Here is a 25145-nt window from a genome sequence, read left to right on the forward strand (position 1 = left end):
GCCAGGCAATCAGAATGAAGATTCCTGCTCTGTTTTTCCCCGTGGGCCAAAAGCAATGTTTCAGTTGATCAGGGACCCCAGCGTACCATGGCTGTAGTACCAATAATGATTAAAAATAGCCCACGGCATCCTGGATATGCGGCAGCGCTGTCTTGCGTTATCCAACAGTTTCATTGTCCTTTCAATCCATTCTGCGAGTCTCCTTCGCGCTGGGCAGCACAAAGCCTCTGTGCTGGCTCCCAGATATTCCTGCGCTGGAGTATTTCATCCTGTAACAAAGCCAACAGCCCTTCCTAAGCACGGTGCGGAGGAGGTAATGGGTAATACTTTGGGTGCTCCATTACAGGAGGATGCACAACAAGGAGCCTGGTGGAAAGCAAAGTGACTCCTAAGTGCAGGAGAGCCGTCTGAAGAGCCTGCGACCTGTCCCGTAGACGCTGTGGCTGGTCATTGCTCTCCATCTCCCTTTTCCTCCCCATCTGTTGTCTCACGGTGGCTTGCAATGCCCTGGGGTAGCAGATCCTTTCCTTGCAATGGGCTGCATGGGCTCAGAGGGGGCTTTGCTGGGGACTTTAGCTGTTGACAGCATCACCTGTGGCAGCAGTGATGATTAGGGTGCCCTGAGCTTTGTTGTAGCCTGGGCAATGGTCCTGCAGAAACCCCTGTGTTGGCAGCAGTTATTTAATGGTGAGGTTTATAAACAACCTGCTCCTAGGGCTGGAGTAACCAGCACGATGGTTTTAATGATGTCTGAAGGTAGCTCATGAACACTGCCTCAGAGGAACACTTAAAAATGACTGTCACTGCCCTGTGTTTTGCTCTAGTGCTGGAAATACAAACGTGGGGACTGACAGGTGGCCTTTGTCAGAGATCCAGCACACTTTGAAGGTGATGCCATTAGCTTCCTGACACCAAAACAGCTCAGAGCAGCGCTCCTGACTCTGACCGAGGTAGCTCTATGGGAGGTGCAGCAAAAAGCATATGGTGGGGAGGGCTGGATCCAGCTGCAGGGGACTCCTCTCGCTTTCCAGAGATTGCTAGCCTGGTGAAATGACTCCCGTCTCCGGTGGTGAAGTGGTACCAGTAGACCTTTGCATGCTGTTTGAAAAACCAGAATATGCTGGTGATGGTGAGGCAGTTGGGTATCGTGATAGTAGCAGGAGCAAAAGAGCTGCTCAGAGGGTCGATGTGGAGGTACAATGACACTCTTCTGAGTGAAGAGCTTGGCTTTCGTTGCTTGCTTGTATTTTCAGTGAAAAAGCAGCAGGACCTGCCTCTTTTAGAAGAGGTGAGAGCCAGGCATAGTTTTCTGACAAACTGGGCAAATTAACTTAAACTTGCTTTCCCTGTTACCCAAATATTCTGAACCTGATTGTCATGCACTCCTAAGAAGGTTTAAAATCCAAATTCAGCAAGGAGAGAGTTACAGGGATAGAAGAAGAATATTATGGTGAGGACGAAAGGCAGCAGAGTGCTGTTTTGTTTCTCTTCAGCCGTATCCATCTGGCTACCAGCTTCCTAATATTTAGAGCAGTAATCGATGGAGGAAGGTACTGGCTGTTGAATGCTAGGAACACATTCTTCATAAAACCTGAAATTTGTTTTGAAATCGTGTTCAAGGGTTTGCTTTGATCAAGGGAAAGATATTTTAGCTCTTCTGTAAATTCCCTCTCCTCCTGCACAACAGGCCCCACAGAGGATGGCCCAGTGCTGGATTTCTTACTTTCAGATAGTTAAAAGTTACCATGATGTGCTAAGATACCGGTGTCCATAGCCATGCAGGTGGATGCTGGAATAAAACACGGTGGTGTTCCTGCTGTCTCAGAGAGCATCGTTCAGGAGTGCACAGCCGAAAGCATCTGCTCTACTGCTGTATAAGAAGCCTCTCTTTTAATTTCAAGTTCAGGTGTCGCTTTGTTCAGGTTGCAGAGTGAGCTGTGTCCTGCTCATGTAAGAATGTAAGAATGAGAGAACTGACAGCCTGTAATAAGATCGTGTTGTGAAAGTAACGATAGGGCAGGTACGTCTGGCTTCAGTAAACATGCTTTCATGGCAGCAAAGCATCCCAAACCACAGACCCATGGACATTGCCCCGTCAAGTGAAATACCTAGGGCTACATTGCTGTTACAGTACAGAGATTGTTTTGTTGTGGTTTGTTTTTTTTTTTCCTCCAGACTTATATATTAAACAACCAAGAGTCTTAAATAAATGTCACATCTAATTTGGCACCCAGGACATGAAGCCTGCAGCTGCCCTGGGCCAACCCTGACAGCTCTGCTCTGTGTCAGTTTATCTGCCTGGCAGAAAGACCTGCTGCTCCCTCCTGACTCGCTGGCATCTGCACGCTCTCGTCTGTACCGGGGGGTTTGTGGGTTTACACAGTCAGCACGATGCCAGATCCTTCTCTCTGTGGTAGAAGGTGCTCCGGCAAAGCCCTCCAGCCTTCAGAAGCGTCCTCGGTGCCTGCAGCCAGGAGTGTAAGTGCTCTCCAGGAGAGCAGCAGTAGGGGATGCTCAGCAAAGCGTGTAGAAGCAGGCAGTGCATATGCTTTCTCCCTCGTGGGCCCTGGAGGCAGCATTTTTCTGTGCTGGAGGCTTTATTCACGTCTTTGTTTAATCACTTCTGATGGTTTTACCTTCCAAGCCTTTGTCCAGTTGCTTTGTGGATTTATAGCGGTGAGCGTCTGTAGGCAGCTATGGCAGCATGTTCCAAAGGAAGGAATATTCCTTGGAAAAGTACTAGTACTACTTTTCTCTAATTTTGACTAATACTATTTCAGGCCCTCGGGTTCCTGTTTTATGACAAATGGTGACAATTTTTTCCTCGTTCACTTTCTCCCAGGCCATTCATACTTTTACAAACCTACCTGTCTCCTATATCATTTCTAGGTTGAGGAATCCTGTTCAGTCTTTGTATAGAAGCTGCTCTGTACTTCAGAGAAGGGCAGAAAGAATGATTACATTTCAAAGGCTTCAGCTTGGTTTTTAAGATCAGAACTATACCCATTGTTTCAAGACCCACCTGTCCATGGGCCTAGACAGGGAGATCATGATAGTTTTCGTGGAGTTTATTTTGCAGTAGTTAGTTGTCTCGTAGAGCATTTTTCATGTCATGTTTCCATGAACCTGAGTTGTGCATGCTCGAAGCACTGTGCATGTCTCCCAGTTCTTGGGTCCTGCTTCCTCTGCTTGCGAACGTATGCCGAGGATTCAGCGGAGGGGGAAGGCAAGGCTTATAAAGCACACCTGCCTCTGTAACGCTTCTGAACCTTATTTTTGTACGCTGAGTTGTCTGTTATAGAAAGCAGGCTGTCCAGTCATTGGAGACATTGCTGTTTCTCGCAACATAACTCATGTCTGGCCACGAATCCCTCCCACTCCTCCTGGGCTCCCTTAAGAGCAGAGAAGTTGAGGTTATACAGGCACGAAGGCTGAACTCTCCATGTGTGGAGGTGAAGGAATGGCTGCAGAGATCTGTTTGAAGGGTGATTCATTCCCCAACCTCCCTCCAAGAGAGGGGGGGCTCTTTCTTCTGGCACGACTGTGATTCGCCGCATTGTGTCCGGCTTAGGGTTTAAGGAGTCCACCCAGAAGGCAGCCAGCTCTCCCCCGTGCTGTTGCGTGGCAGCCTTGGAAAGGCAGGTCCATCCCCTGGCTGCCTTGCTGTAACCCGTGCAGCGAGGAGAAGGCTCTGCCTCGGCAGGGGGATACTCTCCAGGGATGGCCGGGTCGCTGCCCTTCTCAGCTGGGGCTGGCTCTGAGGTTTTAAACACGCTCCACAGAAGTGCCATTTCAATGGAGAATGTCTCGTGTTTGGGGTTTGCTTCTCACCTGGGAGACCCTCACCTGCAACAGGCAGAGTAGGCTCGGTGCTCAAGTTTGAGCTTAGTTGACTCCCGGGAGTTGCTTGGTTGGGAAGAATGAAGGTTTGGAAGCTCTGGCAGCGAGGGCGCTTTGGTGGGGGTCTCTTCTGGAGGGTGAAGGGCTGGCAGGTGCTCCAGCAAGACTCCAGGCGTTAATTGGCTGCTGTGCGCAGCCAGGGGCTCTCTCCTCTTCGGTCTGAGGCGGAAAGCAAAGGTGTGCTCGCTCGGGTTGTGGGACAGCTTGGGAACACTCAGTGTAGACTTGCACGCTCGGGCATAGGCACCGACAGGCTCCAGGCAGAAGAAATGGACTTGCAGGGCTGTGATGGACAGGTTGGTGTGGGCCGTGCCCCACCAGTCTGGTTCCGACCTATCTTCACAGACCCACAGCAAGTGAGGGCACTGCTGCTCCAACACAGTGAAGTTCTCATCTGCGTCCCATCCTGCTGTGGACTGTCGCTTTGCCTGTTTCTCTTCACCTCCCTCTTCTGCCTACGTGCCCCAGGCATCTTGTCATGTTGGCAACAAGGGATCAGGAGAGACACAACCCTGGTGGCGTGCTTGCAGGAGACTCTGGGCGAGCCGTGACCGAGGTGGGGTCTCCTCAGTCACCTGAATGACTCAGATGCAGAATTCCCTGTGACCCGCGTGGGATCACAACCCAAAGGCCACCTGGGCACATCTGAAAAAGTCTCCCTGTAGATAGTGTCACCTTGGGGATAAATCTTTACAAGCCCACCCAGAAATAAGGTGCTTAAGGTGGTGTCCAGGACATCCTTATGCTGTACACGTGCAGCTATCAGGATGTGATAAATGTATTGATCTGTGGAACTGCTAATATAGCTAAAGGCTGTGACACTTCTGTTCCTTGTGGCTTCCTCTGTTCCTTGTACTCCCATCAGCAAGGGTGATGTGCAAAGTCTCCCTTTTGCTTTATTCCAGGTGAAGATATTCATGCAAGCCTTCATGGAGCAGCTGAAGATGTCAACATCAGGCTAGACAGGAACTCTGTGACAGTTGGGAAGACCTACATCACGCTGTCAAACCACAAATCCATCGTCATCCACAATCGGAGTAAAGTCATAGCCCACTCCAGTGGAAGGCTTTTGTTAGTCAAGAAGAGGAGGATCAGGAGAAGCTGAGGTTCACTGGGAAGATTCATTTCAGTAAGATACACGGCCCAAGGGTAAAACTAATGTACAGCTTCAGAGGGATGTTGGTGCTTTTTTGAATGGCATAGGACAAGTAAACCATCCACGACATCAGGGTGTCCCCCCTGGGCTTCAGGGTAATGGAGCTCGGTGCTTCCCATTCTGGTTCCATCCATGTTCCAGCTGATGTTTTGGGGAGGAAAGGTTGCATTTCCTCGGAGAGCAAATTCCCACCTGTGGGAGCCCTAAATCAGTGAGACCTGGTCCTTGGGCTCGCAGGGGGTCTGTGAGGCTGAAGAAAGTGTCAGCACTCCTTACCTGGGACGGCGTTGAGCAGTAGCACCTAACAGCTGCAGGCAGCGTACCTGCTGTGATATTCACTGCAGTTTCTTCCCCTCCAGCTCTGGTAGGACAGCAACCTCCTTCAGCCTGCTTTTGCAGTAGTGCGCAGGGCAGGGTGCTTTGCTGGCCCCGAACGTTGAGGCCATCCGGCTGTAGGATGCTGAATTGCCTCGCGCTGTCCCGGCTTCCAGCACAACGAGGTATCCCTCACGGTGCTGAGAGGTGGGGCAGGCTCTCCAGAGGGTGTCTCTGAAGCTTTGAAATTCCGTTTGGGGCAGCAAGGAAACGCTTCTGGCCCAGGGGGAGGCACTGGAAACGACACTTCAAAGCTGGGGTGATTTAGGGAGTCCTTGTGTGACTTTTCAGAGTTGGACGGCTGTAGGTGTATAGGAGTTAGTCTGAACCCAGAGCTGATCAGGAAACTGCCTTCAACTGGAGCACTTTTTAAGGGCTTCTGAGCAAATACAGTTCAATGTAATTAGGTCAGAAATGCCTTGGAGGCCAAACCTAGTTTCCCACTGTTCTCTGTTTTTAATTGCACAGTGCATGACTTCTCTGCAAGATCAGTGTGTTAATAGAAAAAGTCTGTAGTTACAGAAAAAGTTTGTAGTCCCTGCATGCACAGGCTATCTGCCCTGGCTGAAACCTGACAGGATAACAAACGGTGATTGCTTCAGGCAGCTTCCCTATGCAGATGTCCCCGGAACCCCTTTGGAAGAGTAACCCAGAGAGGGTGCTTCAGGGAAACCGCAGGCACTTCCAAAGCGTGGAACTAATGAGCAGGACATGCACGGGAGAGTCTGTGTTTAGTAGCTACCTTATAGCTTGAAGTGAGCGATTCTTATTTGCTTTCCAAATCCATTTTCCTCCTGCCTAACCCAATTGGAAGAGTGAGTTCCACCGCATTTTTTTGTGATGTACTGAATGTATTCTTTTTTAAAAGCAGATGCCACCTTCTTGGCTTTGCTTCACGCTTTGTGCTGTCCCTTTTTTCTATGTACAAGAAACCCCACTGAAGACAGAGCGTTGATGGTTCTATTCAGCTGCAGGGGAACTGCCATGGCGGCTGTAAGAGAGGGGCAGGGCCGGGCGCAGGCCGGGGGGTTTATCCGTTCTGAGCCCCTCGACCCCAGCTGCGCATATCTGACAGCCCTGCCTCGCTCACAGCCGCTGTCCCAGAGGGAACAAAGCCCAGGAGAGAAAGTTCTCTGTCGGCTCAGGGGAAGCACCATGCAGGGGTGCAGCACCCTCGTGTTGCAGCCAAAGTGATAAACGGGCCTTGCTTAGCGCAGCTCTCCGTGCAAAAACCTCCGTGGCTGCAAGGATCTCAAGCCTCGACTCTGAGCGCTCGATGGAGCTCCCTCCCAGCCAGCCGAGATTCCCGACCGTCCTGACGTGGCGCTTTCCCTCCCAGCAGCGCCCATGCCCATTGAGTGCCTTTCGCTTGCAGCCGGCTCTAATGCCGGCATCAACCCTGCACTCCAGTTTTTGGCCTCTCTGAGTGTTGCTCACTAGGATAGCCCCGAGAGTGACACCCCCCCACCCCCACCCCCTCACCCCCAACCCCCGTGCCGGCTGCCCCCATTGTGTCCATAGGGATAGCGGTTTGCCTGCGGGCATGGTGGGATGGTGTTTCTTCCAGGAACCACACGGGTGGCAGGGTGAGCCCTGGGGGGGCTTGCGCCGCCCGGGCTCACAGCTGGGGAGGCGGATTCCCCACTCGCAGGGGCTGGGGGCGAGGGGAAGTGTTTTAGGGACGTACTGTGGGGGCCGGAGGGAGGGGTTTGAGGGACGGACGCCGAGGAAGGCCTCATCCCTGCAGCGATGGCTCAGGCCCAGGGCAGGGCTCTTCTCTGGATGCCACAGGGTCGATTGCAAAGGAGCAGGCTGCCCTATGCAGGGAGCAGGTGCGTGCCGGGGCTGCCAGGGGCCCTGCCTGCCTGTTCCCAGCCCAGCCCCAGCTGGGGCCAGCCCTGCGCTGCAGCCCTGGGGCCGAGGCGCACGGAGCCGGGCATTGCTGAGGGTGCTGCACCCTGACGGGCCCCGCCACCAGCTGCCGGCTGCCCTGGGCTGCCCCTCGCTCTCCCCAGCTCTGCCTGCTGCCAGTGCCGGGGTACCACCACGGGGCTTGCCCCCTGCCCACAGCTGCCCTGACCCACATCTGCAGCTGTACGTGGTGCCCACATCGCACAGCTGGGGCGGGGGTGGCAGGTCTCTCTGGTGGCAGCCTGGGACTGGGGGCAAAGCCAAGCCCATCCCTCGCTTGTGATCTTTGTCCCCAGGGAGAGCCAGTGCAGACGTGTGCTGCGCTGGAGAGTGTCCCTGGGGAGGTGACGGCCGACTGCAGAGCAGCACTGAGACCCGCGCGACAGCAACGGCAGCCGGTGGCTGCAGAGCAGCCCAGGGGAGCTGGTTCCCTCGACGGGCCCCAAAGCAGCCTTCCTCAGCCCCTGCTTTTGGTGACGTGTGGAGCAGCGCAGGGATGTCTCTCAGGCTTCCAGGCCTGAGGAGGCTTTCCTCCCCAGGGGCACTGTTAGAAATCCTGCTCCCAGGATTAAAGCACCCCTCCCCCCATGGATCCGAGGCTGTGTGTCCAGCCCCCTGGAGCTGGGTACAGGTGCCCTGAGCGGGCTCTCAGGGAGGATGGGGCCACCTGCCTGGTGGCTCTGACACAGAAATGATGAGCTGAAGCCCTGTGATGGTGGCTGGCCGGCTCAAAGCCTCCGAGTGCCTCAGCCTCTGTCCCCAGGAGCGTTTATCCCAGGCCCTGTTTCAGGGTGTGAAGATGGGTGCCGGTGATGTCCTGGTGCCTCCGTCTGGCTCCCACTTCAAGGTTGTGATGCCTGAGGTCAGGGACCACCTGAAGGCCTTGGCAGAGATCTCAAGGGACGTTGTGTTCCATCTAGTGTTGCCTTAGGGCTACAATGTGCTGTGGTTTGGGGGCAACAAGGTTATGGTATGCCAGAGGTCAGGCGAGTTAGTGTCAAAGTGTGTTATTGTTATGGACAGAATCTGGGTTTGTTGGCCCTGCGTTCCTGGGGTTATGGCATTTATATCTTATCTTGTGAACTGTGTGGTGGGTTTCTTTGTGGAGAGTGCCTTTTTACACCTCTATTGCCTTTGTGGGGTTTGGATGGGTGCCTTTGGTTTGTGTACAGAGTTTCTTCTGGTTGTTTTTCTGCTGTACTGTTGGATGGTGGTGTTTTTTCTGTCTTGAAACCATCGTTACTGGTCTAATATATCTCCTGCAGGTCAGGCAGTGTCACTTCTGGCGTGGTCTGACTCATTTCTGGTGAGTTGGTAGGTAGGTATGGAGGACTTGTGGTCCCTCCATGGAGGATGACTGCTAGAGGACTAAGAGGCAGATCTGTGGAGGGGTGAGAGGACTGCTGGCCCGTAAGCAGTGACTGTCAGAGGACTAAGTGTACTTGAATTTACGTGGGCTTCCAAATTCATGGTTGTTTCTCCTGCCTTGCAGAAGAGCCATGGGAAGTCACCAGCCACACGGAAGGATAAAGGGTTTCCCAAGGCTACGTGGCTTTTTGGGGTTTGCTTTTGAGTAAGAAAGTCCTGTCTCTACATGAGTGCAACTGTGAACGGTCAATTTTGCCAACTTTAGAAAGCAGGGAGCAGTATTTTTCTGCTGTGCCTGACATGGCTGCCAGGGCATGGTGAGGAACAGCAAGAGAACTCCTTCCTGGAACCTTCTCCAGGGGAGCAGTGCTGCACTTGTCAAGGTGAGGGTTTTTTTGGCTCTATACGATTGCAAATGTGAGGGGTTAATTTTCAGAACACAGATACTAGGGAGCAGAACATTTGTGCTGTGCCTCACATGGCTGCAAGGACAGAGTGAGAAACAGCCAGAGAGTTCCTGCCTAGCACCTTCTCCAGGGGAGCACTGCTGCACTTACCCACAGTGAGGGGTTTTTTTGGCTCTGCGTGATCGCAAATGTGAGAGGTCCATTTTCTCACCACAGGAAGCAGGGAGCAGAACTTTTGTGCTGTGCCTCACATGGCTGCTGGGGCAGGGTGAGAAGTAGCAAGAGAATTCCTTCCTGCCACTTTTTTCAGGGGAGCAGTGCTGCACTTTCCCATTGTGTGTTTTTTTGTCTTTCTATGAGTGCAACCATGATGGGTCAATGTTCTCACCACAGAAAGCAGGGAGCAGAACTTTAGTGCTGTGCCTCACATGGCTGCCAGGGCAGGGTGAGAACAGCAAGAGAATTTTTTCCTGGTACCTTCTTTATGGGAGGAGTGCTGTACTTTCCCAAAGTGACTTTTTTGGGCTCTTAACGACTGCAACACTTAAGGGTTAATTTTGCTCACCACAGAAAGCAGGGAGCAGAACATTTGTGCTGTGCCTGACATGGCTGCCAGGGCAGGGTGAGAAGCAGCCAGAGAATTCCTTCCTGCCACCTTCTCCAGGGAGCACTGCTGCACTTTGCCAAGGTGAGTTTTTTGGGCTGTGCATTATTGCCAAGGAAAAGAGGTCAGTTTTCTGACCACAGAAAGCAGGGAGCAGAACTTTTCTGCTGTGCCTGACACGGCTGCCAGGGCAGGGTGAGAAGCAGCAAGAGAATTCCTTCCTGGAACCCTCTCCAGGGGAGCAGCCCTGCACTTTCCCAAGCCATGTTTTTTGGTTCTGTGTGAGTTCAAAAGTGCCGTGTCAATTTCCTCACCAGAGAAAGCAGGGAGCAGAACTCTTGTGCTGTGCCTCACATGGCTGCCATGCACGGTGGGAAGCAGCGAGAGAATTCCTTCCTGGTACCTTCTCCAGGGGAATTTCCCAGTTCCCGAGAGACTCTTGGCACTGGCTGCAAGGGGGCTCCCAGCCGAAGGGTGGGCCTGGGTGTTGTTGGGGTGGGAATTGGTGATGTCTCCTTTCCTTAGTCACGTTAACACTTTGGGATAACAAATGGATGCTTCACTCCTATTGCTCTTTTATCATATCGCTCACAGTAACTGCCACTGGTTCCTTTTATCATATAGCATGCTATTTTCTTTTATTGCAATATAAGAAACTGCATTTGATATATTCCATTATTTGATATAATTGGTAGATTTTATTATATTTGATGTGGAGTTCATCTTTGCTGGGTATCCAGCCGGTCAGCAAAACATAATTTGCTGTAGTCGGCAGCGTACAAAGTAAAACGCTCTCTATTTAGGAAAAAAAAAAAATGTTCCTCGACTTGCTATTGTCAGGTGGGAACCATTGCCTTATGGTGTTTGGGCCAGAGTGGTCTGGTGGTGCTGGGCAGTTGGGTCATGCCAGGGACAGAGGGACGGGGGCAGGGGAGGGGGCGGGGGGAAGGGGTTTAGGGAGGGACGGGTGGGAATCGATGAAGGTGTTTAGGGATGGAGCGGGGTGTGTGAGGGTGAGGGGTGGGGCAAGGATGTGTGTTTGTGGGAGTGGGTGTATGGGGGGTGGGGGGAGGTGGGGTGGGGGAGTGGGGGAGGTGGGGGTATGTGGGGGGGTGCGTATTGATACACAGGGGGGGAGGTGTTGAGGCTGTGTGTGTTATTTAGAGAACAGAGTGGGGAGTCTGGGGGAAGGGTTTTAGGGACGGATGGGCGAGGTTGATGAAGGCCTTTAGGGAAGGACGGGAGGGAAGGTGTTGGGGTTGGGGGAAGGACTTTAGGGACGGACCGAGGGTGGGGGAGGGACTTTAGGGCCGGACCAGGGTCTGGGGGAGAAGTTTTAGGGCCAGGGCAGGGAGGTGGAGGTGGGGGATGATTTCAGGAACAGCCTGGGGTGGAGGAGGGTGTCAAGGGAAGTCTTTCAGGGTTGTTTGGGGGGAAGGATTTTAGGGACGGATGTGGTGTCTGGCGGGACGTTTGATGCCACTGTATAGATTCCACTGTATATACATTTATGTCCAGGGATTCTGCTAAGGGGAAGCTGCTGGCTCGGCAAAGGGACAAGATGTCTGAGCTCCCCAGTTGCCACGCTCTGATTTGGTGTGTAGCTCTATGTTAAACACACCTGCGCACAAAGGTTAGGCCAAGCTGACTCTCTAAAGCTGGTAGAAGTGACGAAGTAAGGGACCTCTCATCCAGGGAGTCAGCCTTGGGAAGGATGGGGAACAAAGAATGGATGGGGGAAAGATCTGTGTTCTCTTCGGTGATGCAGAAAGAGCCTCCGGGTGAGGACGTTGTGGCTGCAGGAGGAGACAAGCCGATAGAGTGCTGCGATCCGCAGAATGTTGGTTGGAATTCGGACAAAGGTAATTGTTGTGGGGGGAGATCGTGACCTCTGACTCAGATAGCCCCCCGAGAGAGGGCAAGGCCCCGCCTGGGGAGCACGGGGAGCTAGTAAAAAACCTCAGCAGTGCTGTCTGAGGGTGTGTGCTCGTTTGCATTAAAGCAAGCAACTTGTAACCCATCCCGTGCCTGACTGAAAATGCGTGTGTAATGCGCTATGAGTGTGCAAGTGCTCTGCTGTCCATAGTGCGTACCCTCGAGGAACTGGGTGAGCACGCTCAGAGGAAACATTCCCCCGTGCTCCCAGCACTGCCATAAAGAATGCCGGCCTTCTGAAACTTGCAAGCAAGTCTTAGAGGGTTTTTCTCCCTGACCGACTTTATGGTATCATTCCCACCATACTGGAGAGAGCAAATCTTTTTCTCTTTGGTGGTGAAAGCAGCTTGGGGAGCGTCACTGAAGTGCAGCACTATTTTAACCTCAGGTCTAAAGTGCCACCGGTCCTACCGTGGAATACATCCTTCCTCAGGCTTTCACCAAATGGAAAGGATGCATCAAACCCACCCGACAAAGACGTCCTGTGTTTCTTTTATCTTTCCTGGAATGTGGGGACATGACCCTGCTGGGCCATCTGTGCCACCTGCCTGGAAGCCAAGAGGGTGCCTTTACATTCCAGGCTAAGGACTTACCTTCTTTTTTTCCTTTTCAGCGACTTTAGAGCCATCCTTAGGGAGGCTGGTTAAGCTGGTTTACTGCACAGCTGGTCGCCAGTGGAGGGAAGCGGTAAGCTCTGCTATTGCCTTTGGTGTTTACTTGTTACCTTGTCGCTCGTTTGAGTGATCTTACCATGCCCCGGCAAGCAGAAGCTATCACGGCACTTTAGGCCTTGGTCTAATAGTCATGCAAAGCAATATTGAAAGTCATTCTGAGATCTGGAAGAGGCCCCAATGTGCATTTTATAAAAGTGCATCTTGGCTGCTCTTTACCTTTGTATGGGTGTTTTTCCCTTTTCTCCAGACTGTTGAAGCTCTGAAAGGCGCCAATGAGCTGCTCTCCCTCAGTTTGCTCCTTTGCCTTTGGGGAGTGCGTTTCATGTTTTCTTCATGGCTCTGCAGAGGAGAAAATCCATGAATACACAGCCTTGCTTGAATTGATCTTGCTGGAAAGTGGTTGAAAGCTTATTGCTGCCCCATCTTGCAAATGGCATACATTCTGGTTCTGATTTGATGGGCAGCGTGTCGGCTTGTCAGATAACTGTAGAACGATTCAATTGCTCAAAGCAGCAATGCTGATAGGGAGAGTTTACGTACTTCCTTGCACAAAGCAGTACCGGGCTTTTTTCCCTCTGCGTGTGTTTCTGTGCAGACATGTGCGTGAAACACAGGTGTCTCTCTGTGCCACAGGTGGGACTGATGACAGCTTTTCATTTCATTTCAACTAGAATTTAAACAAAGATTGTGCCTGCAAAAGAATTTGAGCAGCTGTCCTTGTTTCCCAGAGCAAGCATCCAAGCACTGGGGAGCAGTTTGCAGGATCAGAACCTGAGCCTGCTCTGGGTGGTAAATCCTCAGGAGAGGAAAGAGAAACCCCATTTTTTTCAATACAGATCTAGTTCCCTTAATATTTTGAGCAGCAGAGGGGGGTGAGATGGGGCGGTGTGGTGACAGGAGAGGGACAGGAGAGGGACAGAAGAATGAAGAGAACAGGGGTGGATCTGGGCAGGGAGTGGAGGAAGGAAACCCCTGCTGAAGAGTCAGCAAACCATGAAGTATTCCTATGTGCTAAATTTCATCACACTAGCCTGTTTTCCACAGCAAAGACTCCAAAGTTACCCAAAGAAACAAGGAACAGAGCAATTGGTACTAGTGATGGCAAACACGATGGAGTTCTTGGCAGCATGAGGAAATAGATAACTACTGTAGGAAGTTCAATGACCTAAACTGATGGAAATAAATCTCTGAAACATTTAGGGCAGCTATTGCGTAATTTTTATGTCTGTCTGACTATATATCGATCGATCGATCGATCTTGCAGAAGACCCAGTTGCAAGACCCTACAGTAATATACCTCTGTTCCTGGTAATAATACTTAGCCCTAAGACTCGACCTTAAGACTCAATATTAAAACTCAACCTTAAGACCTAACCCTGAGACCTAAATTTAAGACTTAAGCTAAGACTTAACCCTAAGACATAATCCTAATACCTAACCCTAACACCTAACCTAAAGACCTAACCCTAGAGACTGAACTCTAAGACTTAACCCTAAGACTTAACCTTAACACTAAACCTTAACACTTAAACCTAAGACTTAACCCTAAGACCGAACCTAAAGACTTAACCTGAAGACATAACCTTAATACATAGCCTTAAGAATTAACCATAAGACTGAACCCTAAAGACTCAACCTTAAGACGTAACCCTAAGACTTAACCCTATAGACTTAACCCTAAGAACTAACCCTAAGACTTAGCCCTCAGACTTAACCTTAAGCCTTAAATCTAAGACTTAACCCTAAGACTTTATCCTGACTCAGTTCTAAGACTTAACCATAAGAATTAACCTTAAGAATTAACCTAAAACTTAACCATTAGGCCTATCCCTAAGACTTAAACCTAAGAACTAACCCTAAGAGCTCACCATAAGAATTAACTCTAAGATTTATCCTTAAGACTTAATGCTAGGACTTAACCTTAAGATTTAATCTTAAAACAGCCAGAAGACATAATCCTAATACCTAACCATAAGGCCTAACTCTAAGACTTAAGCCTAAGACTTAACTCTAAGACTGAACTCTATAAACTTATCCCAAAGACTTAACCCTAAGACTAAATCTTAAGACTTAACCCTAACACCTAAACTTAAGACTTAAGCTAAGACTTAACCCTAAGACTTAATCCTAATACCTAACCCTAAGAGCTAACCTAAAGACCTAACCCTAGAGACTGAACTCTAAGTCTTAACCCTAAGACTCAACCTTAAGACTTAACCCTTTGAATCTATCCCTAAGACCTAACCCTAATACCTAGCCTAATGACTTAACCGTAAGACTGAACCCTACGACTTAACCTAAAGACTTAACCATAAAACTTAACCTTAAGACTTAACCCTAAGACTAAATTGTAAGACTTAGCCCTAAAACTTAACCCTACATATAACCTTAAGACTTAACCCTAAAACTTGACCCTAAGACTCAACATTAAGACCTAACCCTAAGACCTAAAATAATGACCTAACCAGAAGACTGAACCCTAAGACTTAACATTGAGACTTAACCATAAGACTTAACGCTAAGACTTAACCCTAAGACCTAAACGTAAGACTTAGCCTTGAATCTTAATCCTACGACTTAAGCCTAAGACTTAAACTTAAGACTTATACTTAATACTTAAACCTAAGACTCAATCCGTACGACTTAACCCTGAGGCTTAAGCTTAAACTTAACCCTGAGACTTAATTCTAAAACATATCCCCAAGACAACTCTAAGACTTAAACCTAAGACTCAATCCATAAGATTAAACTTAAAAATTAACCTTAAGACTTAAACTTAAGAATTAAACATAAATCTTAACGCTGACACTTAACCCTAAGACGTATCCCAAAGACTTAAACTTAAGACTTAACCCTAAGACTCAAAGCCTAGGACTTAAGATTTAACCTTAAGACTGAACACAAAGACTTAACCCTAAAACTTAAATTTATGAGTTAACCTTAAGACTTAACACTAAGACTTAACCTTAAGACATAACCAGAACACTTAAATTTAAGACTTAACCTTAACACTTAACCGTACGACTTAACCTTAAGATTTAACCCTAAGACTTAAATTTAAGACTTATCCTTAAGACTTAACCCTAAGACTTAAATTTAGGTCTTAACCTTAACAGTTAACCCTAAGACATAACCCTGAGACTTAAACCTAATACTTAATCTTAGAGACTTAACCCTTAGACTTAACCTTAAGACTTAACACTAACACTTATAATTAAGACTTGAGCTTAAGACTTAACCTTGTGACTCAACCTTAAAAACTGAACCTGAGACTTAACCCTAAGACTTAACATTAAGACATAACCTTAAGACTTAACTGTAAGACTTAACTCTTAAGATTAACCTTAATTCTTACCCTTAAAACTTAACCCTAAGACTGAACTCTAAGCCTTAAGCCTTACACTTAAACTTAAGACTTTATCTTAAGTCTTTACTCTAAGGCTTAACCCTAAGACTTCATCCTATCTTAACTTAAGACTTACCCCTGAGACTTAAACTTAAGACTTAACCCTGAGACTTAAAGATTTTAACACTAAGAATTGACCCTAGGTCTTAAATTTAAGACATAACATTAAGACTTAACCCTAAGACTTAACCTTAAAACTTAACCCTGAGACCTAACCCTAAGACTTAACATTAAGACTTAACCTTAAGACTTAACCAAAAGATTTAACCTTAAAAATCAACCCTAAGACTCAACCTTAAGACTCAACATTAAGACTTAAGCCTAGGACTTAACACTAACACTTAACCCTGAGACTTAGCCTTAAGAAGTAACCCTAGGACTTAACCCTGAAACTTAACCTTAAAACTTTAACACTAAAATTTAAGACTTAACCTTAAGACTTAACCCTGAGATTTAACCTTGTACGACTTAACCCTAGGACTTAAATTTTAGACTTCACCCTAAGACTTAACCCTAAAAGTTAACCTTAAGACTTAACCCAAAGACACAACACTGATACTTAATGTTAAGACTTCACCTTAAAACTTACCCCTAAGACTTAACCCTGAGACTTAATCTTAAAGATTTTAACCCTAAGAATTAACCCTAGGTCTTAAATTTAAGACTTAACCCTAAGACTTAAACATAAGACTTAACCCTAAGACATAACCCTGAGACTTAACCCTAAGACTGAACCCTAAGACTTAACCTTAAGACTTAACCCTAAATCTTAACCCTGAGATTAACCTTGAGACTTATCCCCAAGACTTAAAATTAAGACTTAAACTTATGACTTAAAATTATGACTTAACCATAAGACCTAACCCTGAGATTAAATCTTAAGTCTTTAACCCTAAGACTTAATAGTAATACTTAACCTTAAGACAAAACCCTAAGACTTAACCCTAAGACATAAACCTAAGACGTAAACTTAAAGATGTAACTATAAGTCTTATCCTTAAGACTTAACCCTAAGACATAACTCTAAGACTTAATCTTAAGTCTTAACCCTAAAACTTAACCCTAAGACTTAACCCTAAGACTTAACCATAAGACTTCACCTTAAGACTTAACCTTAAGATTTAACCTTAAGACTTAACCCTAAGACATAACCCTGAGACTTAACATTGAAACTTAGCCTTGAAACTTAACCCTGAGACTTAACCCTAAGAATTATCCCCTGTTGCGACGGAGGGAAGACACAGTCACTCAATATGAGTGATCAGCAGACTTCATTTATTGTCCCTTACAGTCACCTTTTATGCCTTCTTATAATTAGCTCATACATATTACAAAAGTTAAGCTCATTATTGGTTAGTTGCCTAAATACCAAGCCCGCCCCTAGTTTCTCTTCTGTAGTTATCTGTTCCCACCTGCAACATACTTTTCCCACCGCAATCTTCCTGTTATTGTGTAACTTTTGCTTTACTTCAGATAAGCTGAGCGCGATGTGCATTTTTGTCCAGCCAGCTGGACTATGTCTATGAGACCTTTTTCAGCTAGCCAGTTATCCACAATTCCCCCGTTTTTATTTTGGGCGACATGGGCTTGGTTGACCATTTTCAATAACAGTGTTTTAACACAGGAAAATACACAGCCAACTTATAAAATCTCAGTTCAGAAGGATAATTCCAGAAATACTTGAAAAATAAAGTTAGCTTGAAGCTTTAATTTAGATGCTCTTTCTGTTCCAGTGATATAAAAAGTTTAAAAAATTCAAAGGTAATTTTAAAGTTCTGAACATGGACTAATGCAAGCTCAAAACCCAAAAAGAAACCAAACTGGTGTTTGACTAGGAATATTTGCAAATATTTTAGTGGAAAATCCCTGACCATTAACAATTTTCTGTCCAAATAACAACTGCCCTTATGCAACCAACCAGTCCATACATTTTCTGAAGAATACCTCATTGATATCAAAGAATTAACAAAGGGAAAAAATTAGTTCTAAGCTATATACATTCATAAGTGGATTTTTCAACAGTTACATACAGATTTACACACTAAGCCATAATGGCTTGTAGGTGATACACACAAGAAGAGTACCTTGCTTATCTGTCTGAATGTCTATGCTAAATTTGACAACTATGCCACAAGCCAAGCCTACATGGGTGCTGTGTGTTATGCACGTTCCTTAACAAACAGAAGTATAATAGACAAATTCCCAAGATCTAGTCCCCAACCTAATTATATTATTTTGTAGCCAATTAAGGAAAATAACACAAATGTGCATATCTACGTGTGCACACACCTTTTAGTTCAGAACCAATCCGTGATAAAAGGCCTTAGCCTTATGGCATCATCAAATCTTAACGAGTACAGTAATTAAAAATGCAGTCTTACTGTAAGTGCGATTTATGCTGACATTCCCTCAAATGCTACACGTGAGTATTTCTCACTCAACTGCCTCAAGTTAAAATAGTAGTATTTGTTAATATGTATTGAAAAATCATTAATTCTCTACAATAGCAGTTGACTTCCATAACACTATGGAAGCAAAAGAGGCTTAAGATGGGTTTTCTGAATACTAACAATTTATTTTAGACTGTCTAAACTGAGGTCTTGAAAGATTTCACTCTGCCAGACATAGAAACACTGTTGCACTCCAGTTGTGATATCCCTTTTCCCAAGTTGTCACATGCACATCTCGCTCAAGCAACATTATTGTTAAAGTTTCTCTTTGCTACATAAATGCATATTGCACTTGTAGATATAAAAGACAGCACCCTTACTTAGATTATTATCTTATTACCTCATAACTCTTAGTATACCTTGTATCTCTGATTTCATCACTTCAAAAATTCACCAGGAGCAGATAAAACCACAGCATGAGACCAAACTACACCTTAACTGCTGATTCAAATAAAGGCATTCTCTTCAGATATGCCTAATGTTTACAAATAATTTTGGCTGGTTTTGATCAAAAAACTATTATTACAATAATGATCAAAAATAATAATCCCGTTTGCAAAATGCCTTTAAGCCAGCCTCCTAGTCCCAACCAGTTTCCACATTCAGAATACAGCATAAATACAGAATACAGAATAAATTATCTCCATCAAGGCAAAAAGGCTTCATTTTAAACACAGAGATGTTTGCTAGTTCAAGGCAGAAACCCATTTCTTGTAGAGGACATCTGAAGCACTTTTTTTTTTTTTTTTTTTTTTTGTGGGTTTGTAATCAATTCTGTATTTTTCCTTGAGAAGCTTAAGCTGTTCCTCTTGTTTCAGGAGTGTTTTCAACTCTGATTTGTCGAATAGGTCCGTATTTCCCAAATATATCATACATTTCCTCCGCTGTGATTTTATACGGCAGGTTCCAAATATAGAGGATCCGATTGACCTCTGGGGGCAGCCAGATGTTAGCTCGCTTGGCCGCTTGCATCGCCATGGCGACGATCGGAGGGGGGTGTGGGGGGGGGGGTGCCGCCTTGGAGAGAAACCGCGGCCGGGAAGGGGCCTGCCGGGCTGCGCGCCGCCGCTCGCCGCTGCCGCGGGGGTCCCGGATGCTATCCCATACGCTAATAACCCGGGTAATTCCTTGTTACAATCTATGTCCTGCACGCTCCGCTTTTCTAAAAAGCATATGAGCGAATCGTACGTCGCTTGTCTCTCCACACCTTCGTCAGCGCTGTTGCAGCCTTTGCGAGACTTCGGCGATGTGTGGCCGGCGGGACCCTCTGTAGGTGCTCCCGGGCGCGGGGACTGTGCCCTTCCGCCTCCTGCGCTGCTTTCAGGACCGGTACCCGAATCTCCGTCAAACCGTGGCTCGCAGGTTCAGACCTCTCTAGGGTCCCTGTTCGGGCGCCATTTGTTGCGACGGAGGGAAGACACAGTCACTCAATATGAGTGATCAGCAGACTTCATTTATTGTCCCTTACAGTCACCTTTTATGCCTTCTTATAATTAGCTCATACATATTACCAAGCCCGCCCCTAGTTTCTCTTCTGTAGTTATCTGTTCCCACCTGCAACATTCTTTTCCCACTGCAGTCTTCCTGTTATTGTGTAACTTTTGCTTTACTTCAGATAAGCTGAGCGCGATGTGCATTTTTGTCCAGCCAGCTGGACTATGTCTATGTGAACTTTTTCAGCTAGCCAGTTATCCACAATCCCCAAGACTTAAACTACGGACTTAACCTTTAAGACCTAACCCTGACTCAACCTAAAGATTCAACCTTAAGTCTTAACCCTGAGATTAACCTTGAGACTTAAACCTGAGATTAAACCGTAAGACTTTAACACTAAGTCTTAAACTTAAGACTTTAACTTAAGACTTAACCCTGAGATTTAATCTTAAAACTTTAACCCAAAGACTTAACCCTAGGACTTAACCCTAAAACTTAACCCTAAGACTTCACTGTAGGACAAGGCCTCAAGGACAGGAGTCCAAGTACTGATAGCCTGATGAACAGAGACTTGTTAGAACTTGTAGGGCACAAGCCCTGGGAACCAAGGAACAAGCTAACTGCAGACCCCTGAGCCGTTACAGCTGAGGAGGCAGCCAGGCGGACAGAGAAACAAGTAGCCAGATAAGGGAACGGATGGCGCCGATATGTAACTTTGTTAATCAAGAAAGCCGCCTAGAAAGAAACTCCTTAACTTTGGAATAGAAATTATTGCTATGTCAAGATAAACTAATAAGTTCCTATTGTTCTAACGGTGTGCCTTAAATATCAACCAATCAGTGGTTTTTACGCTTAAGATTTAACCATTCAGTGTGTAATATGTAGAAAGTAGAAACGTATACAAGTGTAAGAAAATCACTAATAAACCGACAACTTGCTTGCATCAAGCTGCGTCCCGTCTCTTCATTCGCTGCAAATTGGTGACCCCGACGTGATCTGGTGAAGGATCTGATGTGGAGGGACTCTCGAATCGCCTGACTGAGCGACATGCAGCAAATCCCACAGAACTTTGAATGATCCGCTGAAAGGAAGCAGGAGCCGGCCAGAAATCCCTCCGGAGTTGAGAGGTGAGCTGTGGGAAATCCGTAATGGGGAATCAGGTTTCGTCCCCGGAAAGAGACGTATATGAGCTTATGAAAGGTCTCCCTAACAAACATGAGAAAAGTATTTCTGGGCATGACCTTAAAGCAATGCTTAAGTGGGTGCAAGTAAATATGCCTGCAGTGACCGCAACTACAATTTTCACGCGGGAACTTTGGGACGACACAGGGGTGAAATTGTGGGATTCTGCGACAAAAGGCAATACTGAGTCCCACCGTCTGCTCTCTTCATGGAGAGTTATTTTTGAGACTCTGAAAGCACAAAAAGAAAAGGCAGAGGAAGGAGAGGAGGAGGAATCGCAAGCTCCTCTAGCCCTTTCCTTATCAGCCTCTAAATCACAGTGCTCTAAACCCCTGGGTGTCAATGCAGTGGGGTATCTGCCAGAAGAAGATCCCTTTGACCCAGGACTGGTAGAGCCTGAACAAGAACCTGATTTATACCCTCCTGATCTACGTGATGTGTGGGCAAAAATAAAGGAACAAGCCTTAAAGGAGGGGGATCTAGAAATGGCTAAAACTATAGTTGCTCCGGTCTTGTATTCTCAGGGTCGGGCAGGGGGAGCACGATGGGAGGCTCTTTCTTTTTCGGTTGTTAAAGAACTGCGCTGCACGGTTATGGAACATGGTATTTCTTCTCCCTGTTTTATAAGTCTGTTATCTTCTGTGTTTGATACTTATGTCATGACTCCTCATGATTTGAAATCTTTAGCACGATTGCTGCTAACCCCGACTCAGTACACGTTATGGGAGTCGCACTGGAGAGGGGGACTGCAAGCACTCCTGCTCACGTACGTTAACCATAATGATGCTGCATCAGCTGCACTGGCAATAGAGCATCTTGCGGGCACCGGTGCACGTGCTGATCCGGTAGCGCAGGCTCAACACTGCCCCCGTGCGGCTCTCGAGGCAATTAGAGAAGAGGCGAAAAAGGCTTTTTTCCAGGTCCCTGACTTACAAAAGCCACAAAAAGCTTTTACTAACATCACTCAGGAGTCTCGAGAACCTTATATGCAGTTTATTGGTAGACTAAAACAGGCTTTGGAACGTCAAGTAGATAATGCGGAAGCTCGGGATATATTGTTAACAAAACTAGCTGTTGAAAATGCTAATGTTGATTGTAAAAGGCTACTGAAGTCTCTTCCCAACCCGAACCCCACTCTGGTGGAAATGGTGGAAGCATGTAACCGAATCGGTACGGTTGACCATAAGTTTGAAGCTATGGCTGCTGCTTTTGCAGCGATGTGTGGTGTGGGGAATTGCTATGGTTGTGGTAAGCCTGGTCATTACAAGAGAAATTGTCTTGTGAGGGCTGCGGGGAATAAACAACAACGTCCTGGTCCTGGATTTTGTCCGAAATGTCAGAAAGGGCGTGATTATGCTAATCGATGTTGACCTAAGTACGACTTCCAGGGACAACCGATACAGGGAAACCGACCACGGAGCATGGGGCAGCGACACGCGCAGACACAAATGCCACAGCTGACATTTCAACATCCTTGGAGAGAAGCACCGACACCTCAAGTCTCTGTCCAGCAACCTCAGGCAGCGCCGGATTGGACCTGGCAACCTCACACACAGTAACACTGCTCGATTCCTTGGTTCATTTATTATCAACAAATGTCAAAGGACCATTACCCTCCGATACACAAGCTCTGTTAATTGGTAGGTCTTCCACAACATTGTCTGGTCTCTTTGTTTTACCGGGTGTTGTTGACTCTGACAGTGTGGACGAAATCAAAATCATGGCACGGACTCCATTTCCACCTTGTACGATACCTCAGGGTAGTCAAATAGTGCAATTGATTCTGACTCCAGCAAGGGTAAACTCTCTTATCACTGATCATCCTCCGCAGAGGAGAGGAGGTTTTGGACCCACAGGGTTACCTCACATTTTGTGGGTACAATCCATTTCTCCACAGCGACCTATGTATCAGTGTACCCTTATTTACAATGACCAACAAATAGCACTAAATGGGATCATTGACACTGGAGCTGATGTCACAGTAATTTCTCAAGCCAAATGGCCTCCGCAATGGCCACTGACTAATGTCTCTCAGACACTGGCTGGGATAGGGGGGACTGGTAACAGTCGTCAGAGTTTGGAACTAATTCGAATTCAAGGACCAGAGGGACGTGTGGCTTCTGTTAAACCTTTTGTGCTGCCTGTCCCTATGGTTTTGTGGGGATGTGATGTATTGTCACAATCGGGAATGTCCATCCGTACACATTTTTAGATGGGGCCACTGAAGTGCGCAACACCCTAAAAATAACCTGGAAAACTGATGTTCCTATTTGGGTGGATCAATGGCCCCTTCCTTTGGAAAAACTTCGCGCACTTCAAAATTTAGTGTCAGAACAACTGTCCCAAGGACACCTTGTACCTTCTACTAGCCCATGGAATTCACCTGTTTTTGTTATTAAAAAACAAACTGGCAAGTGGCGCTTGCTCCATGATCTTAGAAAAATTAATGATGCTATGGAAGATATGGGAGCCCTCCAACCCGGGCTCCCATCCCCGACTATGATCCCTCGACATTGGCATCTAACTGTCATAGATCTTAAAGATTGTTTTTTCAGTATCCCGTTACATCCAGATGATGCCCCGAAATTTGCCTTTTCATTTCCAAGCATCACCATGCAAGCTCCATTGCAGAGATATCAGTGGGTTGGACTGCCACAAGGTATGAAAAATAGCCCTACAATGTGTCAATGGTACGTTGCAAAAATACTCAGTCCTGTCCGAAATGCTATGCCTACTGTGTTATTGTATCATTATATAGATGACCTTTTAGTGGCAGCACAACATCACAAAGTCATGGAGAAAGCTGTAGCCCTTGTCACAGATGCCGTGAATTCGGCAGGTCTCTGTATAGCACCAGAAAAGGTCCAGAAGTTTCCCCCTTGGAAATATCTGGGCTGGCGAATAAGGAAAAGGTGACAAAAGGAACTAGTTGTTAGACCATGTCCAGATATTTTCAGCACCATATTGTCTTCTGAATGTGGTGCCGTTTGCTCTATACCTGTCACTATGGCTATGACCAAGCGTTATTAGAAGCGAGTCAGGGACTGCACATGTGCTAGTGCAGATCCACCTTCACCGTTCCAAAGGAAACAATTCCATAATGACAGATTAGTGAGAAAGCAGGAATAAAGGCATTTTTATTTTGTATAGATATATCTGTTTTCAGAAAGGAATTCAGTTTATTAATAAAACTATTTTTGTTGAAGTTTAGCAGCAGATAGATAAAATTAGCTGGAGGGTTACTTACTTTCAAGTAGATCCAGTGTTCCACTCCTCTCCTGGCAGAAAAGAAAAGTACCTTCAGGTTTTCAAGGCACAGATTGTGTATTTCGTGTGGTATGAACTAATTTCTTTTAACATTCAGCTGTGCAACTCACCAGTTCCAAGAACTGCGTGTTATAGTTTGCATTCTGAACAAAGCTAAGTACCTTCCCTTCCAGGGCTCTTTTGTCTTCTAAATGCATCCTCCTTGGTTGTATTTCATCTTACTGTGTTCTCACTGCTTCTCTATAAATGGACATATTAATCCTTAATTTTCTAGGTTTCTTGCTCCATTTGCCAAAGCAGCATTTTCCTTCTCTCAGCAGCTGCAGATGCAGATTACCACTGTGCCAGCTTCTTCCTGTCTGGAGTGGTTTGGCAAAAGGAATTAGTTCAGGAAAGTTCATAAACGTCTATTTTCTTTTCACTTCTACTACACTTCACAGCTGTCTCACTGTGCTCTTGTCACTTTTCTTTTGAGTATACTTATGAAAACCCATCACAGCAGCTAAGGTCTGCAGGGTTGGAAAGCTGACCTTCCAACACAAGGGGCAGAAATACGGGAGGCAATCTTTCTCCCATCAAATAACAGTTCCTCCACAACTCTTTTACTGTTTGGGATATCCCTGAGAAAATGCAAAACCTCAATTTTGGCTTGTTGCAGCATTCACAATGATGGAGAAAAAGCTGTCAGGATTCACTTGTCAGCAGCTTAGGCAGTTGTGGAACTTGAGGTCCATTTGAAAATGCTTCAGTTATTTGTATGCAGTAGACCTAGATGCAAGGGCATTAAAATCTGGCATGAAAGCCTATATGAGCAGGATATGCTCTAGTCTGAAAGAAGACAGGTTTGGATTGAGATAAAATGAAACACAGACAACTAGAAAGAAGTACAAGTGCAATACTGCTGGTTGACTTCATGTTTCAAAACATGGCCCATCAGTGCAGAGAAAAACTAGTCTGTAGCATCCAATTAGAGCTGCTGCATTTTTCTAAGCTGTCCGGCTTACTCTGCATCCAGGAAAAACAGGTCACAGAAATAGTATATTCCCTTTTTTATGTATCACTTCAGGAGAAAAGGA

At 46.7% G+C, this 25145-nt stretch overlaps 1 long non-coding RNA gene across 1 annotated transcript in view; it reads left to right on the forward strand.

Annotated features, from left to right (window-relative positions):
• The first annotated feature begins 2407 nt into the window (after nucleotides 1–2407).
• The window catches only part of LOC308057580, a 68791-nt gene continuing 46053 nt past the window's right edge, over nucleotides 2408–25145 (forward strand). Inside the window, exon 1 of the long non-coding RNA XR_013925340.1 lies at nucleotides 2408–2826. This is a non-coding gene — a long non-coding RNA (uncharacterized lncRNA). The remainder of the gene's footprint in view (nucleotides 2827–25145) is intronic.

The sequence above is a fragment of the Falco punctatus genome, assembly GCF_963210335.1.
Source record: "Falco punctatus genome assembly, contig: scaffold_52, whole genome shotgun sequence".
NCBI lineage: Eukaryota > Metazoa > Chordata > Aves > Falconiformes > Falconidae > Falco > Falco punctatus.